Source organism: Oncorhynchus tshawytscha, unplaced genomic scaffold, assembly GCF_018296145.1.
Source record: "Oncorhynchus tshawytscha isolate Ot180627B unplaced genomic scaffold, Otsh_v2.0 Un_contig_5571_pilon_pilon, whole genome shotgun sequence".
Taxonomy (NCBI): domain Eukaryota; kingdom Metazoa; phylum Chordata; class Actinopteri; order Salmoniformes; family Salmonidae; genus Oncorhynchus; species Oncorhynchus tshawytscha.
Genome location: NW_024609393.1, coordinates 90,001 through 97,500, shown reverse-complemented (window position 1 = coordinate 97,500; position 7,500 = coordinate 90,001). Strand labels below are relative to the sequence as shown.

At 46.1% G+C, this 7,500-nt stretch overlaps 1 pseudogene; it reads right to left on the bottom strand.

The window, feature by feature from the left end:
- Positions 1-7,013, bottom strand: part of LOC112242522 — a 60,593-nt pseudogene extending 53,580 nt beyond the window's left edge.
- Positions 7,014-7,500: the final 487 nt, after the last annotated feature.

Here is a 7,500-nt window from a genome sequence, read left to right as displayed (position 1 = left end):
AAAGGAAAATGTTAAACTCTCCTGTGACCTTGTCTTCAGTAATGACCTGACTAGTAGACCACAGCAGTAGGTCTACAGAGGTAGTAATGACCTGACTAGTAGACCACAGCAGTAGGTCTACAGAGGTAGTAATGACCTGACTAGTAGACCACAGCAGTAGGTCTACAGAGGTAGTAATGACCTGACTAGTAGACCACAGCAGTAGGCCTACAGAGGTAGTAATGACCTGACTAGTAGACCACAGCAGTAGGTCTACAGAGGTAGTAATGACCTGACTAGTAGACCAGAGGTAGTAATGACCTGACAGTAGGTCAGTAGGTCTACAGAGGTAGTAATGACCTGACTAGTAGACCACAGCAGTAGGTCTACAGAGGTAGTAATGACCTGACTAGTAGACCACAGCAGTAGGTCTACAGAGGTAGTAATGACCTGACTAGTAGACCACAGCAGTAGGTCCTGACTACAGAGGTAGTAATGACCTGACTAGTAGACCACAGCAGTAGACCTACAGAGGTAGTAATGACCTGACTAGTAGACCACAGCAGTAGGACCTACAGAGGTAGTAATGACCTGACTAGTAGACCACAGCAGTAGGTCCTACAGAGGTAGTAATGACCTGACTAGTAGACCACAGCAGTAGGTCTACAGAGGTAGTAATGACCTGACTAGTAGACCACAGCAGTAGGTCTACAGAGGTAGTAATGACCTAGACCACAGCAGTAGTAGACCAGACAGCAGTAGGTCTACAGAGGTAGTAATGACCTGACTAGTAGACCACAGCAGTAGGTCTACAGAGGTAGTAATGACCTGACTAAGACCACAGCAGTAGACCAGAGGTAGTAATGACCTGACTAGTAGACCACAGCAGTAGGTCTACAGAGGTAGTAATGACCTGACTAGTAGACCACAGCCTACAGAGGTAGTAATGACCTGACAGACCACAGCAGTAGTAGATAATGACCTGACTAATAGACCACAGCAGTAGGACCTACAGTGGTAGTAATGACCTGACTAGTAGACCACAGCAGTAGGACCTACCTGACTAGTAGACCACAGCAGTAGGTCTACAGAGGTAGTAATGACCTGACTAGTAGACCACAGCAGTAGACCTACAGAGCTAGTAATGACCTAACTAATAGACCACAGCAGTAGGTCTACAGAGGTAGTAATGACCTGACTAGTAGACCACAGCAGTAGGTCTACAGAGGTAGTAATGACCTGACTAGTAGACCACAGCAGTAGGACCTGAGTAGGACCTACAGAGGTAGTAATGACCTGACTAGTAGACCACAGCAGTAGGTAATGACCTACAGAGGTAGTAATGACCACTGACTAGTAGACCACAGCAGTAGGTCTACAGAGGTAGTAATGACCACTGACTAGTAGACCACAGCAGTAGGACCTACAGAGGTAGTAATGACCACTGACTAGTAGACCACAGCAGTAGGTCTACAGAGGTAGTAATGACCACTGACTAGTAGACCACAGCAGTAGGTCTACAGAGGTAGTAATGACCTGACTAGTAGACCACAGCAGTAGACCTACAGAGGTAGTAATGACCTGACTAGTAGACCACAGCAGTAGGTCTACAGAGGTAGTAATGACCTGACTAGTAGACCACAGCAGTAGGTCTACAGAGGTAGTAATGACCACAGCAGTAGACTAGTAGACCACAGCAGTAGGTCTACAGAGGTAGTAATGACCTGACTAGTAGACCACAGCAGTAGGTCTACAGAGGTAGTAATGACCTGACTAGACCACAGCAGTAGACCTACAGAGGTAGTAATGACCTGACTAGTAGACCACAGCAGTAGGTCTACAGAGGTAGTAATGACCTGACTAGTAGACCACAGCAGTAGGTCAGTAATGACCTGACTAGTAGACCACAGCACCCTGACTAGTAGACCACAGCAGTAGGTCCTACAGAGGTAGTAATGACCTGACTAGTAGACCACAGCAGTAGGTCTACAGAGGTAGTAATGACCTGACTAGTAGACCACAGCAGTAGGTCTACAGAGGTAGTAATGACCTGACTAGTAGACCACAGCAGTAGGTCTACAGAGGTAGTAATGACCTGACTAGTAGACCACAGCAGTAGGTCTACAGAGGTAGTAATGACCTGACTAGTAGACCACAGCAGTAGGTCTACAGAGGTAGTAATGACCTGACTAGTAGACCACAGCAGTAGGACCTACAGAGGTAGTAATGACCTGACTAGTAGACCACAGCAGTAGGACCTACAGAGGTAGTAATGACCTGACTAGTAGACCACAGCAGTAGGACCTACAGAGGTAGTAATGACCTGACTAGTAGCAGTGACCTAGTAATGACTGACTAGTAGACCACAGCAGTAGGTCCTACAGAGGTAGTAATGACCTGACCACAGCAGTAGACCACAGCAGTAGACCACAGCACCTACAGAGGTAGTAATGACCTGACTAGTAGACCACAGCAGTAGACCTACAGAGGTAGTAATGACCTGACTAGTAGACCACAGCAGTAGGACCTACAGAGGTAGTAATGACTGACTAGTAGACCACAGCAGTAGGACCTACAGAGGTAGTAATGACCACTGACTAGTAGACCACAGCAGTAGGTCTACAGAGGTAGTAATGACCACTGACTAGTAGAGGTCCACAGAGGTAGTAATGACCTGACTAGTAATGACCTGACTAGTAGACAGCAGTAGTACAGAGGTAGTAATGACCTGACTAATAGACCACAGCAGTAGGACCTACAGAGGTAGTAATGACCTGACTAGTAGACCACAGCAGTAGACCTACAGAGGTAGTAATGACCTGACTAGTAGACCACAGCAGTAGGACCTACAGAGGTAGTAATGACCACTGACTAGTAGACCACAGCAGTAGGACCTACAGAGGTAGTAATGACCACTGACTAGTAGACCACAGCAGTAGGTCTACAGAGGTAGTAATGACCACTGACTAGTAGACCACAGCAGTAGGACCTACAGAGGTAGTAATGACCACTGACTAGTAGACCACAGCAGTAGGTCTACAGAGGTAGTAATGACCTGACTAGTAGACCACAGCAGTAGGTCCTACAGAGGTAGTAATGACCTGACTAGTAGACCACAGCAGTAGGTCTACAGAGGTAGTAATGACCTGACTAGTAGACCACAGCAGTAGGTCCTACAGAGGTAATGACCTAATGACCACAGCAGTGACTAGTAGACCACAGCAGTAGACCTACAGAGGTAGTAATGACCTGACTAGTAGACCACAGCAGTAGACCTACAGAGGTAGAGGTAAATGACCTGACTAGTAGACCACAGCAGTAGACCTACAGAGGTAGTAATGACCTGACTAGTAGACCACAGCAGTAGGTCTACAGAGGTAGTAATGACCTGACTAGTAGACCACAGCAGTAGGTCCTACAGAGGTAGTAATGACCTGACTAGTAGACCACAGCAGTAGGTCCTACAGAGGTAGTAATGACCTGACTAGTAGACCACAGCAGTAGGTCCTACAGAGGTAGTAATGACCTGACTAGTAGACCACAGCAGTAGACCTAGTAGACCACAGCAGTAGACCTACAGAGGTAGTAATGACCTGACTAGTAGACCACAGCAGTAGGTCCTACAGAGGTAGTAATGACCTGACTAGTAGACCACAGCAGTAGGACCTACAGAGGTAGTAATGACCTGACTAGTAGACCACAGCAGTAGACCTACAGAGGTAGTAATGACCTGACTAATAGACCACAGCAGTAGACCTACAGAGGTAGTAATGACCTGACTAGTAGACCACAGCAGTAGGTCTACAGAGGTAGTAATGACCTGACTAGTAGACCACAGCAGTAGGTCTACAGAGGTAGTAATGACCTGACTAGTAGACCACAGCAGTAGACCTACAGAGGTAGTAATGACCTGACTAGTAGACCACAGCAGTAGACCTACAGAGGTAGTAATGACCTGACTAGTAGACCACAGCAGTAGACCTACAGAGGTAGTAATGACCTGACTAGTAGACCACAGCAGTAGACCTACAGAGGTAGTAATGACCTGACTAGTAGACCACAGCAGTAGGCCTACAGAGGTAGTAATGACCTGACTAGTAGACCACAGCAGTAGGTCTACAGAGGTAGACCACAGCAGTAGGTCCTACAGAGGTAGTAATGACCTACAGAGTAATGACCTGACTAGTAGACCACAGCAGTAGACCTACAGAGGTAGTAATGACCTGACTAGTAGACCACAGCAGTAGGTCCTACAGAGGTAGTAATGACCTGACTAGTAGACCACAGCAGTAGGTCTACAGAGGTAGTAATGACCTGACTAGTAGACCACAGCAGTAGGTCTACAGAGGTAGTAATGACCTGACTAGTAGACCACAGCAGTAGGTCTACAGAGGTAGTAATGACCTGACTAGTAGACCACAGCAGTAGGTCTACAGAGGTAGTAATGACCTGACTAGTAGACCACAGCAGTAGGTCTACAGAGGTAGTAATGACCACTGACTAGTAGACCACAGCAGTAGGTCTACAGAGGTAGTAATGACCTGACTAGTAGACCACAGCAGTAGGTCCTACAGAGGTAGTAATGACCACTGACTAGTAGACCACAGCAGTAGGTCTACAGAGGTAGTAATGACCTGACTAATAGACCACAGCAGTAGGTCTACAGAGGTAGTAATGACCTGACTAATAGACCACAGCAGTAGGTCTACAGAGGTAGTAATGACCACTGACTAGTAGACCACAGCAGTAGGTCTACAGAGGTAGTAATGACCTGACTAGTAGACCACAGCAGTAGACCTACAGAGCTAGTAATGACCTGACTAGTAGACCACAGCAGTAGGACCTACAGAGACCACAGCAGTAGGACCTAAGAGACCTGACTAGTAGACCACAGCAGTAGGTCTACAGAGGTAGTAATGACCTGACTAGTAGACCACAGCAGTAGGTCTACAGAGGTAGTAATGACCTGACTAGTAGACCACAGCAGTAGACCTACAGAGCTAGTAATGACCTAACTAATAGACCACAGCAGTAGGTCTACAGAGGTAGTAATGACCTGACTAGTAGACCACAGCAGTAGGTCTACAGAGGTAGTAATGACCACTGACTAGTAGACCACAGCAGTAGACCTACAGAGGTAGTAATGACCTGACTAGTAGACCACAGCAGTAGGTCTACAGAGGTAGTAATGACCACTGACTAGTAGACCACAGCAGTAGACCTACAGAGGTAGTAATGACCTGACTAGTAGACCACAGCAGTAGGTCTACAGAGGTAGTAATGACCTGACTAGTAGACCACAGCAGTAGACCTACAGAGCTAGTAATGACCTAACTAATAGACCACAGCAGTAGGACCTACAGAGGTAGTAATGACCTGACTAATAGACCACAGCAGTAGACCTACAGTGGTAGTAATGACCTGACTAGTAGACCACAGCAGTAGGACCTACAGTGGTAGTAATGACCTGACTAATAGACCACAGCAGTAGGACCTACAGTGGTAGTAATGACCTGACTAGTAGACCACAGCAGTAGGACCTACCTGACTAGTAGACCACAGTAGTAGACCTACAGAGGTAGTAATGACCTGACTAATAGACCACAGCAGTAGGACCTACAGAGGTAGTAATGACCTGACCAGTAGACCACAGCAGTAGACCTACAGAGGTAGTAATGACCTGACTAGTATACTAGATTCTTATTGAACATGCACTAGTGAGGGAGAATGAGGATGTTTATAATCCTGTAGATGATAAATTAAGTAAGCAACTAACTTCTCCCTCATCAATACAGAGTGATATATAATGTAGAACTACATGCATGACACTGTGACAGGTTAACTACCTACAGAACACATATGTTTAAAACGTATGGACTATAATGATGTAGTAATGACAGACAATTAGTAACAACTTCATTAGACTATGCCTACAAGGTGTAAATTAAGGTAAAATGCTGGTGACTGTCTCATAAGGGATAAGTGATAATAGATAGAGCCATTGCCTACCCTTTGAGGACGTCTGTCCCTCCTCCCCTCCGCTTGGCCCGGCTGGCTCTGGGTTGGGTCGGAGTCTGCCTGGCCGGCTCGCTGTCTACAGTTAATAACGGCAAAGACACCAGCTCGCCTTCGGTAAGTCTAGCTTCTCCTCCGGTTCCCCCAGCCTGCTCAGCCTCAGCCCCGCCTGGCTCCGTCCACAGCGAAAGGACCGCCACCAGACCCACCGCCAGCCTCACCAGCCGCCCCCGACACATTGCCACAGGCCTGGTGATCTTCTCACAAGTTCACAATAACTCCACTTTTTGGTCAAAAAAACGGTTGTATTTTCGGTTTTAAGTCGCGCTTCTCCTAAATCCAACGGGGCTCAGGGATATAGTCCCGAGTCAAGCTGCAAAAAAAATATCAGATTGTTTTTCAGAAACAAGCAGAGAAATGTGCAGCGCAGAAGATGCTGCAATTTGGGAAAAAATAACTGGGCTATGATACTTTTCTATAGACACTACGACTGTCTGCACGGAATGCATCTCTGGCAGATGTTGAGGTTACAGACGAAGTATCTAACAATAAGTTGTATAAATAATGCAAATAGTCCAATAAGAACATAAGTGGTACTTCAAGTTTGTTTTAATTAAAATCTAAAAGCATTGTGCAATTAATTGCGCAGGAGAAAATGCCTACCTTCTCTCCACAGCTGGAGACAGTCGTCAAAGCAGACCAGGCGCAGTACCCCACGTACTTGCTCTTCCAGAATAAACGACTTCAAGAAAAGAAGAAGAATGGAAAATAACCTCCAGTCACAAAATCAAATTGTCAATAGTCTAGCAATGTGTTCTCTCTTTATTAAATCCGACACATCCGAGATGATCAGGATGCCTTGATTCTGTATGGCGTGATCAGAGGCGTTGAGACATTCTACACTATAGGTGGAGAGAGGCGTTGAGACATTCTACAGTAGCCGTGGAGAAGATAGGTCGTCTTCCCTCTCCTTCTCCCCTGCTCTCTTTCTCTCCCTGTCTCTCACACAGCCAAACTCACTCACTCCCCATCCCTGCCCTCCTCAACTTTCCCCAAAAGGTTTTTGTCCTCTCGCGATACATACATTCCAGTCAAACAAGGGTCCACTACTGGTACAGTTAGAAACACAACGTTAATGTTATAGCGCCATAGCGAGAGGGGGAGACACTTCATACAGCATTAGCACTTAGAGGTTTGTTAGAATAATGTAAAGAGTAAAGACACCTACTTTGTTTTCAGCAGGTAAGATAGGCCTATGTGATTGTGATAGAACAAAACTCATCCATGATATTTAAAGCACAGTGTAACCAGGACAAGCCTAATCTCAGAACACATACCTTACATTTTGGTAATTACCATTTATGTTACATAGTCTATCCACTGTGCAAGCTTTACACTGCGTAAATTTAATGACAATATTGAGTAAAACCACAGAAGACAGTTTTTACAAACAGTGTGGAGGTGGAAGGTGGTCCTGTAAGGACACCTGTTGTGTCTGTGAGCAGG